At 42.3% G+C, this 14,072-nt stretch overlaps 1 protein-coding gene across 1 annotated transcript in view; it reads left to right on the forward strand.

The window, feature by feature from the left end:
• Slc24a3 (solute carrier family 24 member 3) overlaps positions 1-14,072 on the forward strand; it is a 465,352-nt gene that overhangs the window by 246,971 nt on the left and 204,309 nt on the right. The window lies entirely within an intron of this gene.

The raw sequence follows: 14,072 nt of genomic DNA on the forward strand, positions 1-14,072 counted from the left end.
GAACCCTGACTTAAGACCACACGTTTTAATGGCAAAAAAATAAATTTTACTTTATGATATATATTTTCTTTTCATTACTACTGTAGAATAAAATAGACCATGACTCAAGAGAAATTAAACAAATACCACAGTAATACATTTGATGCATCCTTATAGACTTTATGCTCAGTTGCTGATCTGTATTTACTAGGCACCTGTAATTTGTAAAATACTATTCTAAACATATGCATAATTCTCCCTCTTAAAGGATATCCCCTGCCCTCCCCCCTCCCCCCTCCCCCCTCCCACCGTTTACACATTCAAATGGGTGTAGGGAATTTAGAATGTTCCAGGATGCCATCTACCAGAAGCCACAATTCCAGGTTCCAAGGTACTTGTCACTGAAAGTTTACTTGGTATGGCTTTGGTGTTGCTGGTGATCTCCAGGTCCTGAGCTTTCAGCAAATGTGGAAGAAAATTCACATTGTTTTCAGAGAAAGCTAGGTCAGAGTGTCCTTTATAGTATGTGGTCCACTAATTGATGACCCACATGTAAAGTGGGCATCTCTCTGGGATAGTCTGTGACTTTTGCCATGTTAGATAGCAATACTGAATGTTGTTTCATTTTCTTTCTGAATCCATCATTAGGTTTGGGGCAGAAGAAAGTAGAGAATGTCTTTAGGATAGAGGAAGTTTATGGTGTGTGTGTGTGTGTGTGTGTGTGTGTGTGTGTGTGTGTGTGCGTGTTCGTTCACATATGCGCACATGCTTGCATGTCTGTGTCTTCCAGAATTAGTTACCACCCTGGATATAAATTTGCAGAGCCTGTGTTTCCAACTATAGTTTTCCTCAGACTGGCCATATGAGCTATTTCCAGCCCACCCAAACTATCTTTCAGAGTCACATTCCCTCCCATCTGTCACTCTCAACAGTAGTGCCAGGGAAACCCATCTATAGCTTCATGGTAGCCCTTCTACAATCATCCCATAGCCCTGTGACAACTGAGATGGTAGCCCCAGATAGACTACCCAAGACAGAAATTCTTCCCAGACCTCTGAAAAATCAGGAAGTTGAAACATATTTTTCTAATTTTTTCCTTCAATAAAACCCTAGAGAGGCATACTATATCTCCAGAGCTCCTGCTTTTGTGGTGTCAGAACAATTGGCTTTTTGGCAGAAAAAATACTCAGATGCCCCTACCCCATGTTATCATTGTAGAATTAAAAACTTTTGAAAACTGCTTTAAGTATGATTGTATCTGGGGCCCTGAAAAGACCTGATGTGGACAGCTGCTGAAGACAGTGATGATGACAAGTTAAGCTCTTAAGTTGTGGGTGCTGAGGTGACTATGTCTTCAAACACACTAATATCCAGCACAAACACTGTCCCTCAGTCTGTTGTTCCCCACCCAGACCCATTTCCCTGGAAGACGCAGGATTCGTGCACATGCTCCTTACAGAGGGACACGGCTGCACCTGGGTACGTGTTGTCTCTGTGTTCTGTGCTTTGCATTTCCTTGAGAATTTCACAAATATGAATTGAGTGAATATGAAGGACTAGCTTTGGGGAAGCCCACTCCTTCTCCTCTCTCTTCCTTTTGACCATTTCTGTAAATGCTGTTTTATAAATCTGATTAATATTTTAAAATATTGTTTCAATTGCATAAGTAGATGTAGTACAATTTTATATGTGTACAGAATTGTGTGGTAATCAATTCTGGCTTGTTAAACTGTTCAATATTTTAATTTTGCTTAACATGAAAAATTATATTTATTTCTAAGCTACAGCATGTGTCAGTATAGGTACTGATGTGTGCTATCTAGGTTACAGAACAGAAAGTTTTCCATTCACATTTTCCAATATGAAGTATCAATAAAGCTCAGTTTTGCCCTTTCCCCTTTCGCTGCACACGAGTGACTCAGTTGACACATGTCTTCTTGTCCTTGCTAAGAATCCTCACTTTCCTCTCTGTAGCTTGGTGTCAGGGCCATCTGTAGTGGCCTTTTCCCTAAACCCATTATGTAGCCTGTAGTTGGCTCCCAGACAGAATGAAATGTGATGGTTTTGAGCTCTTCCCTGCCCTTTGCACACATGTTTTCTTGTCCTGGATCCTGTTGGTCACTGTGTTTTCCTATGTGTTGATTCCCCCTGCTAGATACGGAGTCTATATCTAACCTGGACAAGGATGGCTCCCTCCAGGCACGTACTGCCTCTATTGCTCCCTATGCTCATGAGTTAGTAGAACAGAAGGGCCTACTGTCTTCCATGTCCTTTGATGTATTAATGACCTCCAGGAAAAATAAAGATGGCCAGTCTTTGTTCTTGATGGTAAAAGGTAGCCGGATAGGGACTGAGCTTCTCAGCTTCAGCTTCAGCTTCAGCTTCTTCTGGACTTGAAGTGTCCAGAAGTGTCTGGCTTGAGCTTGCACGGGCCCAGTTTGTGATGCAACAGTCTCTGTGAGTTCATATGTACATTAATCATGTTGTGTATGAAACACACCATTGCCTTGGTGTCTTCAGTCTGGCTCTTACCATTTTTCTGGTTCTTTCTGCCTCTTCTGCATAATTCCCTGAGCCCTGAGGTGAGGGGTTTGGTAAGGACAGTCTATATAGGACTGAGTATTTCAAAACCTCACTCTCTGCACATTATCTAGCTACAGGTCTCATTGTTAGTTCCCATCTACTGCAGAAAAAAAAATCATCTCTGAAGCTGGCCTGGTGAGACACTGATCTATAGGATTAGCAGATATTGTTAGGAGTCATTTTATCGTTACATTCCTTTAGCAGGACGATAGTATTTGGTTTTTCTCTGATTCAGTGACCTAACTATTCTCAGATTCTTGCAGCCCAAGGAATGTCAGTCATGGCTTCCATTCCATGGAGTGGGCCTTAAATCCAATCAAAGAGTGGTTGGGTAATCTGAAATATGTGACCCACTATTGCCCTAGTATTTCATGAACGAGGTTACTGTTGTATATGGCAAGATTGGTAACTAGGCTGGTTGTTACCTTTCTTCTCATATAAGGTACAGAATACCACAGACACCAGTCAGTGGAAGTGGAGCTATAGTTAGGCACTAGCTTGACTCGTCTAGGTCCACTGAGATTTGTGTTGTCTTCAGTCCTGCCATCTTTGTGGAGAGCAATCAGTAGTCTTGTCAATAGCCTGCCAAACCTGATTTTCAGTCTGATTCTAGTCTAGGAGCTATGTGATCTTGGTCAAGTTATTTACCTTTTTCAGTATAATTTTTACATCTTGCAGCGATAATAGCTCTATTTGTCTGCCAGGGTTTTTAAAGAATGTGTTAAGGCAACGTATGTCTGGCTAAATATCAGGCTCAGCCTATGAAATTTATTCAACACAGGTATGGTCTTAAGGTCATCCAAGTATCCCATTCTACAAGCAGAGAGTTCTGAGAAGTTGGCAGTCTGGTAGAAATATATCTTCTACCTCTGTAGGCATTATGGAAATTTGACCCTTTAATATTGAAACCAGGGTTCCTGATCCCATTATAGTCAGAGATTCCTAGAAAATTATATACTTAATATTTATTCAATTCATTTTAAATGCATTTTAAAAGTGAATTTATTGTTTATCTCCAGTAAATAAACATGAATATTTTATAATACTATTAAAACACCATCATAAAAATATCAACATTTTTGAAAAGTTTGTTCTCACATTGCCTCCATTATGCCATGTTGGTACACAGAGCAGTGATTTAGCTTCCCACCAAGCCAGCCTCCATTGCTTAAAGGTATTACCCGAGTCTGACTGTCTGATGGGATTTGCACAGCCCTGCAATTTATGAAGCAACTGCAAGTGTGGTATTTCTTTCCTTTTTATTGTATTTTATCTTTTGAAAATTTCAAACAGGTACACAATATGTCTTAGTCATATCCGTCCCCCACTCCTTCCCTTCAGCACCTCCCGGCCCACTCTCAAGTATTTCTAATCTTTCCAATAACATCTCCTGTTTCTGACTGCCAATGTCTAAATTGAGGCATAGAATTATTTCTGACCTTGAGGCTGCCTAGGAGTCTGATGGTAGCTCTCTGAATTAAATGGATTGGTTCTGGCTTTGTTGCCACGGTGACAGAAAGCAGCCCAAGCTGACCAGGTGACCAGCTAGATGGCATAGTCTTCCAGGTGTAAGACATTTCTTTGTCATCTGTCCCAGTGACTATCAGTCCCATCCCCCTGAAATGGTCATACCATGGATAAGAATCATTGAGATCCCACCCCTGGCATCTTAGTTGGGGGTGCATGAAGCCCATGGTCTAGTGTGCATGCTTACAAGGTGCATATAGTGTTGTGATATATGCAAGAAAAAGATGTAAAACTGATAAGGAAGCAGGAGAAACACCAACTCATTACCTAAAGATGAGTAGGCCACACTGTATAGCATAGGCCCTGTAAAACTTCTATGGGACAATAAAATAATAACTAAAACCACACTAAACAATAATCAGGCATTGTCTCCTTCAGTTGCCATTTATTGGATTCTTTCTGCACCAGCTTAAGGATGAAGGAGTAGAATAGCCCAGAAATGAGAAGCACTGGTATAATGCAGGGGGCCGGGGAGGGGGAGGGTATAGGGAAGGAAGAGACCAGAGCACATTATGCAGAAAAAAATGGATTGGGGTGGAGGATGGGAATCTAAGCTGGGATGCAGATAGGCTACAGAGAAACAAATCCCCCAGGCAACTGTCAATTCATCCACTGCCCCTCCCCCACCAAAGGAAGACGACTGAGTATAGTATACCCAGACACACCAGAAACTAAGCAGACTTAGTAGATGCGTACCCCAAATGACTGACCACACCATTCCTTGCCTCTTTGGAAACCTCTGTCTTGAGTGTGCTTGCCGTATAATGTAGCTTTTGGCTCTGGGGTTCATAACTCAGCTTGGTGCATTCCCAATTAAAATAGCCCTCGTCCTTGTCAGGACCTAGCAGCATCCCTAGGGCCTAAGTGTACAGACTTGCATGAAGAGAGTCTGTAGCTGAATTTTACTGAACATATGGGGTCAATCTCAGCCAATATGTGCACATGATCAGCAGAGATGCTGGTGGTGTGCCATGAACGTCTAGATCCCAAAGCTATCTATCTGTAACCTTTGTCCACTGTCATCATAATCACGGAAACAAAAGTAAACATTTTCTGTCCTTGAAAGGAAACAAAAATGAGAAAAGGAAGGAAGGAAGGGAGGGAGGGAGGGAGGGAGGGAGGGAGGGAGGGAGAGAGAGAGAGAGAGAGAGAGAGAGAGAGAGAGAGGAAGGAAGGAAGGAAGGAAGGAAGGAAGGAAGGAAGGAAGGAAGGAAGGAAGGAAGCAAGCAAGCAAGCAAGCAAGCAAGCAAGCAAGCAAGAAAGAAAGATTTCCCTCAAAAACTCAAGTTGGGATCTTTTATAGGGCTACTTCATCATCAGAACAGGAACCTAAAAGAAATTTAAAAACAGTAAAGGAAGAAAACTTTGCAGATTTGAATATTTGGGGTGTTTCAAAGTTCTATCCAAGTTAATTCCCTTCCAAGTGATAGATTCACATAGAAAAGAAAAATAAATCTTTTGGGATTTTTTTTTTTTGAGACAAGGTTTCTCTGTGTATCCCTGGTTTTCCTGGAACTCACTCTGTAGACCAGGCTAGCCTCAAGCTCCCAGAGATCTTCCTGCCTCTGCCTCCAGAGTGCTGGGATTAAAGGCATGCACCACTACCACCCAGAAGAAAAGAAATTTCTTATTAAAATATGAGCACCCTCATCCACTCACAATCTCTGTTCAAGAGAAGATTTTTGGAAACAAAAATCAAACCCAAATCTAGCAACTACAGACATGTTTTGTGAAGAAGACAGTATAGTTACTTTGCAAAAAACTGGCTACAGTAGCAGTTCTCAACCTGTGGGTCATGACCCCTTTGGGGGTGGGTCACATATCAAATATCCTACATATCAGATATTTACATCATGACTCATAACAGTAGCAAAATTAGTTATAAAGAAGCAGTGAAATAATTTTATGGTTGGAGGTGACCACAACATGAGGAACTATATTAGAAGGTTGTAGCATTAGAAAGGTTGTGAAGCACTGGGCTGGGGTACCTTAATTCACTGGGCAATGTATGCAATGCAAGTCGTTTAATGATGTCTATGTAGATCTGAGTATGGGGCTACCTACTGGTAAGGCTACCCATGTTTTTCAGGGATTGCATCTCTGAAGAAAACTGTCTCTCTCTCCTGGTAGCCATCAATTGCTAGTAGCTAATCAGATGCTGAGATTCATGCGCTAGGATTTTTGGTGGCTTGAACTAGTGAAGATCTTGTGCATGTGGTCAGAGCCACAGGGTGTGCTCATGTGGCCAACAGTGCTATCATGTCTAACAAATGTGTTTCATTTCACTGCAGCTGTTTTCTCCCTCTGATTCTTACAATCTTTCTGTTCCCTCTCTTTTCCAGTCATTGGTTATTGAAGTCCCATAGACACCCTCACACACATCACAAGTTATGGCTGTTGTTCTTGGTTAACATTTAAAACTTGATGCTAGTATCTGTGTTGGCTAATTTCATGTCAACTTGTCACAATCTAGAAGTTATCTGAAAGGAGCTAACCTCGGTTGAGAAAATTCCTCCACAAGATTCAGCTGAAGAGCATTTTTTTAATTAGTGATTGATGGGGACAGTGTCCAGTCCATTGTGAGTGGTGCTGTCCGCTGGGCTGGATTTCCTGGGTACTAAAAGAAGATCCACAGGCTGGACCTTGGCCTTTCCACACATACTTAGCAGATGTGTAGCTTGGTCTTCATGTGGAGTTCCAGACAACTGGAGCAGGGGCTATCCCAAAAGCTGTTGCCTTCAGAAGCCTAGCATAGCAGCCCTCTGAGAGGCTCTGCCCAGCAGCTGACTGAGGCAGATGCAGATACCCACAGAAAAACAATGGGCAGAGGTCGGGGACCCCTGTGAAAGAGTTAGGGGAAGGATTGAAGGCCCTCAAGGAGATGTCAACCCCATGGGAAGATCAACAGTGTCAATTAACCTGGACCCCAGGGAGCTCCTAGAGACTGATCCACCAACCAAAGAGCATACATGGGCTGGTCCAAGACCCCCAATACAAATGTAGCAGAGGGCTACCATATCTGGGCTCAGTGGGAGAAGATGTGCCGAGACTTGATGCACCAGAGTGGGAGGATGCTGAGTAGTGGGGAGGTTGTCTTCTCAGAGGCAAAGAGGGATGGGTGGAGGAACTTTGTGAGGGAGACTAGGAGGAAGTAGCATTTGGGATGGAAACAAATGAACAAGCAAAGCAAGCAACCTGGATAAGCCATAAGGGCAAGCCAGTATGGAGCATCCCTCCATGGCCTCTGCATCAGTTCCTGCATCCAGATTCCTGTCCTGTCTGAGTTCCTTTCCTGAGTTCCTTCTATGATGAACAATGATGTGGAAGTGTAAACCCAATAAGCCTTTTTCCTCCCAGGTTTCTTTTGGTCATGCTGTCTTATCACAGCAACAGTAACCCTAACTATGATGGTGTACTCCATAGTTTTATGTTAACCTGACACAAGCTAAGGTCATCTAAGAAGAGAGAACCTCATTAAGAAAATTAAACTGTTGACAAGCCTGTGGGGCATTTTCTTACTTAGTTATTGATGCAGGAAGGCCTAGCCCATTGTAGGTGGTACTGTTCCTAGGATGGTGGTCCTGGGTTGTATATGAAAGTAGGGTGAACAAAGTAAGGGGAGCAAGCCAGTAAGCAGCATTCCTCCCTGGTCTCTTAATCGGCTCCAGGACCAGGTTCCTACCTTGGTCGAGTCCCTGTCATGGCTTCCCTCAAAGATGAACTACAATGAGAAAGTGTAAGCCAAATAAACCCTTTCCTCTCCAAGTTGCTTTGGTGATGGATTATTCATAACAATAACAGTAATCCCAACTAAGATATACAAATGGTAGTCTATTGCTAAAGACATATACTTGAGTTATAGGACATGGAGAAATCAAGTGAGTACCAACCTGGAGCCTTCATTCCTACTGGCTAGCTTTCATAATTCTCTAAGTTTCTGTACATAGTGCTAGGAAATAAAGTCATCAACAGTCTTACCCAGCTGTCAGCCACAGTAGCAACTGGCTTGGCAAGATAGGTACACTAATGAAATAGTGGCAGAAACATTAGGGGACTAATCAACAACCAATAACTTCTGTATTCATCAGGGTTCTCTAGAGTCACAGAACTTATAGGTAGTCTGTATAGCAAAGGGATTTGTTGATGACTTACAGTCTGCAGTCCAACTCCCGACAATGGTCAGCAGCAGCTGTGAATGGAAGTCCATGGATCTAGCAGTTGCTCAGTCCCACAAGGCAAGCAGGTGAAGGAGAGAGAGAGTTTGTCTTCCATATTACAATGTCCTTATGTAGGTCATCTTTTGATAAACACTTCAGCCAACCATTCAAACAAACTTCTGATACCTTTTGTAACTGTGTGAGCTTCCATATTAAACCTAGAATCTCCACTCAGAGGGCCCATGTAAATAAACTCAACCTACTCTAGTTTTATGTACCTTCCACCATTATCCCACACCCTTAAAATCCATTCCCACACATATTTACCAGGTTTCTGCTTGAATGAATTAGCAAACTCATTAAGTAAGCTCCTTAGTAGTGTAGCAAATTTCCTCATGGACTACACTTTCTACCTCCCCTCTAGGGGCCTGTTTTTCCTTGAATCTGGTTATAGGTCTAGAAGAAACTATTGGTGGGCCTTGAAAAACATCAATATTGTCTTTTCTGGCATTTTCTTCAGTGAAAGTCACTGCTGTTTTATCAGACTCTGGGGGATTAATTTCCTCATGTGGGGAAGGCATTATTTCAGGGGGTGGGGCTGAGGATACTTCCTCAGGTGGGGCAAACCCTTGAGAATCTTAAGATTCAAAATTCTCAGCTGCAACAGGGTCTTCAAAATTCTCTGAGCTCCCATGAGGGAGAGAATCTGGAGAAGTTTCAGTAGTTGAAGGTGCTGGTGAATCAACAAGCCAACTCTAGATTTTTAAAAGATTCATCTTTATACTTCTGCTTCTCTAGAACCACTCCCAGTACCAACTTGGTTGGATTTAAACCCCAATACACAAAATAGAAGTAATGTCTGATACCATTTTCTGGGCCAAAAACCCATGGCTGACTAGGTCATAGGCTCTAGGGGAAAATCTAATACTATTGTTCTGACAAATGGACACAGTAAATTGTCCTCCAAATTATTATCTTTATAACCATAGATTGGTGCATCTCTCAACCCACGTAAGAAAATCTCTTTGCAGTAGCTGGTGATGAGTCCAGAGACTCACAATTGAGCAATGTGCTAAGAATAAGAGACTGTAGAATGATCAGCAATAATGGAAACATCTACAAAATACTTGTTTCTTAATAAAAAATCCAATTTTTTAAATCTGTGCTGTCAGTTTCTAGGATGCAGCCTGGATGATAGCTGTTCTCAGACTTGGAATTTAAATTGGATCAGAAAGAGCTAGAACCACTGGACCAATTCTGAGTCACAATGATTTGGAAGAAATATGGAGACAAAGCTTGCTCTGGTTAGCCCTAAGTATCCATAGGACCCACTTATAACACATTTTATATTCAGTCTTACATTCCTTCAGAGGCTTAGAACAATGTGAACTAAAGAGGCTATGTCATGTTGGGTTCATAAGGACCAGGAAGGGGGCTGCCACCACAGAGCATCCAGCCTCAAGGCATGAACTGTCCTTAACACCATTGCATTAGCCACACCATATTGGCCACACCATGATCCTAGAACAAGGACTTCATTTTGTTGGCATTTCTGGATGAAGTAGAATGTATTAGCTAAGGGCAACTAATTGAAGAAACGTGTACACAGAACTATTAGCAAACAGCATGCAGCATTGGGTGACAGCACACCAGTCACTGAAGGACTCCTGGGAAGGCACCAGCAACCTCCACTGCAAGATTAAACAGTCCTATTGTTGCCTTATTGTTATTTGGACAAATCATATGAGCTCTTGCCACTTTTACAGAGAAGTATCATTCACCCTTCTATGAGAGCTCCCATTCCTTTCCAAGCCATATACAAAACCAGGTCTTGGACATGTTTTATAGAGGGATGAAGAAGAAGGTAGCTACATTAGCTAATGTAACTGGTCAAACATGAACAGCTTCTCCTGTATAGAACATTGCCAGCATGGACGTAGCCACTCAGCTATTCAGTCAGGCTTATTAAAATACGAGGGCATAAAAAGAGCTGATTCCAATCATTTTATGGCAGGACAGTTTCCCTTGGGAAAGCAAGGCTGGCCAAAATGTGTGTGGTCCATACCTTTTATGTGGAACAAATTTGGCAGACTTCCCTCTCTTGGACATGCCTAGCCTTGCCCTTGACCATTCACTTGAGGCCCACACCTTTTCTCTGCCACTTGCCTTTCTGGAATTTGGAAAGAGTCAACATAAATTTCAAAGTTTCCACTGCTAAACTCAAGTTGCCAAGTTCTTGCATCCCATGTGGTTCTAATATCCAAAGAAATCCCCTGCCTTCTTCCAGATCAGGGCTAGGTACCCTATTGTCACCTGAGTGGAGTGTACCTCTTTCTAAAGCACAAAAGCATAACTAACTGGATCTGAAATTTCCAGGATGACCAAGGCTTGAGACAAAGGATGTGCTGAGTGAACCCAGAAATACATGGAATGCGTTCAAGACCACGGAAGTGCTGTGAGAAGACAATTCCTTAGCGGCCTCTCGGACATGCCTCTGGGACACCCCTGGCTGCCTTCAGCTGGCACAGGGAATGGAAATTTTGGCCGTGTTTGTAGTTGTTTCTGCGGCTTCTCCACTCCATGCCTCATCCCCAGGCCTCCCTCCTTCTCCCTGACAAGTTTCCTAACACAAGTCCAGTCTAGCATCCATTTGCCCTAAATACCAGGCAGCCCATTTCAGTATAGCTAAAACACAGAGGCATGTGTGAGGCTGGACAGAAAGAATGTTCTCCCACTGAATACAAATAGTCAGACACCCTTAGGAAATGATGGGCCATGGAGTAGGGTGTTTGGCTCACCTGGGCACTTCTTAAAGAGAAATCATAGAGTTCTATGCCCATATCCCAGGGTGCAGGGAGCAAGTTTGGATCCACCACACACTTATAAGCCTACTCTCATGAGGTTTGTATCCTGATCTTTTCAGTAGTTTAGCACAAAATTTCTCTGTGTTGAACAAGGAAGTGTTGGAAGAAGAAGCAGTGTCTATGTGCTTCCTGGGTTAGACTGGCAGTGGACAGTCATAAGAAAACAATGTTGAAATTGCAGCCTGGAATAAATGAGTAAGAAATCAGCCTGGGACCAAGGGCAGGAGGAAGTCAGGAAGGGCACTATACCAAGCAGTGCATCATGGAGGGAACTCTCAGTTCAGGGGAGCTCTGGGACTGTTGTTCTTAGGTTGGAATGAGCATCCTTGGGAAAGTGATGGAGCTAATTCAGTTCCTGCTTTTGTGTGTACTAGCAGCTTTCAAGGGAGATTTTAGGAACAATAGCTTCACAAGGCCAGCTTTCTGCTGGGCCAGAACTTGAGTGAGAAGCTGCCATCCCATGACCCCTAAGTGTCCAAATGATAGCACAAGGTCCTGAGTACAGAAAGTATCACTGCACGAGGTGCCAGCATGCTTTTCATCAAAGGGATCTCAAATGATGGCGATTCTCAGTCAACTCCTTGCTTATGCTCAGTCCAGGACAACTGGCAAGACAAAGAGGACATTGCCAGCATTTAAAGTAGAGGGAAAACTCCCAATCAGTTAGTTCTTCTGAGAGTGGAAGGGGATAGGACCATTCCAACTGAATGGACGATACTAGGTGAGATAATAAATTCACTATAAGAGTCATGAGAGTAGCTTAGCTGCCTAGCTTAGGCTTGCCTAGCAAACAGAGCCCTGGGATCAACCTACAGCACTGTGTCTGATAACACTCTAGTCCCAGCATTTAGGAGTTGAAGCTTGGGAATCATCCTAATTACACAGAGAGTTTGAGAATAGCCAGTGCTTTCTTAGATCCATAAAAAAGAGAAAGGAGAAGAAAAGGAGGAGGAAAAAGAGAGAGGAAAGAAGGACAGACACACATGCTCAAGATACGCAGTGAGGATCAATGCCCAGGAATTTACATGCCATAATCATGTGCCTCTCTCTAGCTGAGACTTTATAGAAGACTAATCAGGACATTGACCAATGCTAGTGTTGAATTTCATGTTAGATTTTAATGACACTTACTATCAGTCTATATATGCTTTCAGTTCTTGGTGAACTCTTTTCCTTTAGGGAACACAAGGAGAAAGGGAGGTACCTGGCTCTTCTCTATCATCAGATAAAAAGAAGCCCCTTTCCCTTCTCCTCATCTGATTATCACCTAGGAGATACAAGCTTTTATCCAGACATATTTGATGCTGTGATTATGTTTATCTGAGCTATGAATGAAAAGGTAAGCATTAGTCTCTTCACAAAATATGCTATTTGTATTTTAAAAGCCACTCCATGCCTGGGGTGGTGGCACATGCCTTTAATTCTAGAATTTGGGATGCAGAGGCAGGTGGATCTCTTTTAAGTTTGAAGTCAGCCTGATCTGCAAAGTGCGTGCCAGAGTAGTAAGAGCTCCAGACACAGACCTTCTTGTTTTAAAATAAATAAATAAATAAAATAAAAGATAGCTCCAACAGTGAAATAATTGTGTTTTGAAGTAATAATTTAGTTTCTCAATAGAGCCAGATGAAATGCCCTGAAACCTAGTGTTCATAAGAAATGATAAGAAGTAATGATGTGGAATTGTTGTCTATCCTTTAAGAATTACCTGTGCTGTTTTACTCTACCTACTTCATGAACTCAAATAGACCAGCATGACACATAATGACAGTGTCGTGGTTCAAACTGAAGTCCTCCCCACACAGGTTCATGTTTTGAATGCTTCCCATCCTAGCTTATAGTGTTCTATCGAAGGCTGCAGAACCTCTGAGGATTGGGGTCTAGATATTTTAAATAGATCACTAGAAGTGGGCATCTTAATGTTTCACCAGCACCTAGCTCTGACCTGTTCTCCTAGGCCACGGCTGTATGAGGAGTCCCATAAGCTCCCACCACAATGCCTTCTCCAGCATGGTGGACTGAGACTCTCTGAACCCATAATATAAAATAAATGTATTATCCTCTAAGCTATTTCTGTTTGACATTTTGTCACAGCAGAGAAGAGGTAACTAATACATGATGCAGTCCAGCATCTTCAAACAATACAAAAGTGGTTTTTAGATGCTGAACCTACAGAGGAGTTTATTTCTTTAATCAGCCACTGTACTGGGCTTGAGATCTGTCCTGGATCACGGTGGTAATATGTGCACATTAGCATATGACATCTGTGACATTGTGACCTAGGTTCTTACATCTCCAAGGTTATGGAGCTGCTATGACCTCAGCATGACTTTTTTCTCAAAATAACAATTTTAGTTGCTTTCAAGATTTTTTTTAATCTATCTTCAATTGAAGCCAGCTCTTCAATGAAATATAACCATAGAGAAAGCCACAAAAAGAGCGAATGACACAAACCCCTAAGTTCTGACAGAACCTGGAGGTCAGGGTAATAGGAGAGAGAGAATCTCTGACACAAAGATAATATGAAACCTTTCCCTTCCACCTTGTGCTGTCTTTGCCTCTTTCCTTTGAACAACAACAAAAAGTGGTCATATTTATTACCTGTGTCTCAACTAAAGAATGAGACAGAATTTTTCTTTACAATAATTCGAACATTAACACCCTTCTGTGCTTTATGTAACAGCTAGACTTTGTCATTTGCTTCCTGTCTCTGCTTCCTTTGTATAAGGCTTCACAGATTTGTCTGGACTTGAAAAGCATTTATTAAACACCTGCCTTCTATTGCTGTGAATTTCAATTTGCCAACCTCACGTGGGACATCAAAATATGACACTTACAGGAAACAGAGAAGACAGTCTCCAGATTCCAAAAGAGTTCAACTCTGTTTCCTTAACTATAGATGGTAGCCAACACTGTTTTGCCTTTGAACATATGCTCTGGCATCTAAGCCTTGGGGCATTGCCTG

This window comes from Mus caroli, chromosome 2 (assembly GCF_900094665.2).
Source record: "Mus caroli chromosome 2, CAROLI_EIJ_v1.1, whole genome shotgun sequence".
NCBI classification, from domain to species: domain Eukaryota; kingdom Metazoa; phylum Chordata; class Mammalia; order Rodentia; family Muridae; genus Mus; species Mus caroli.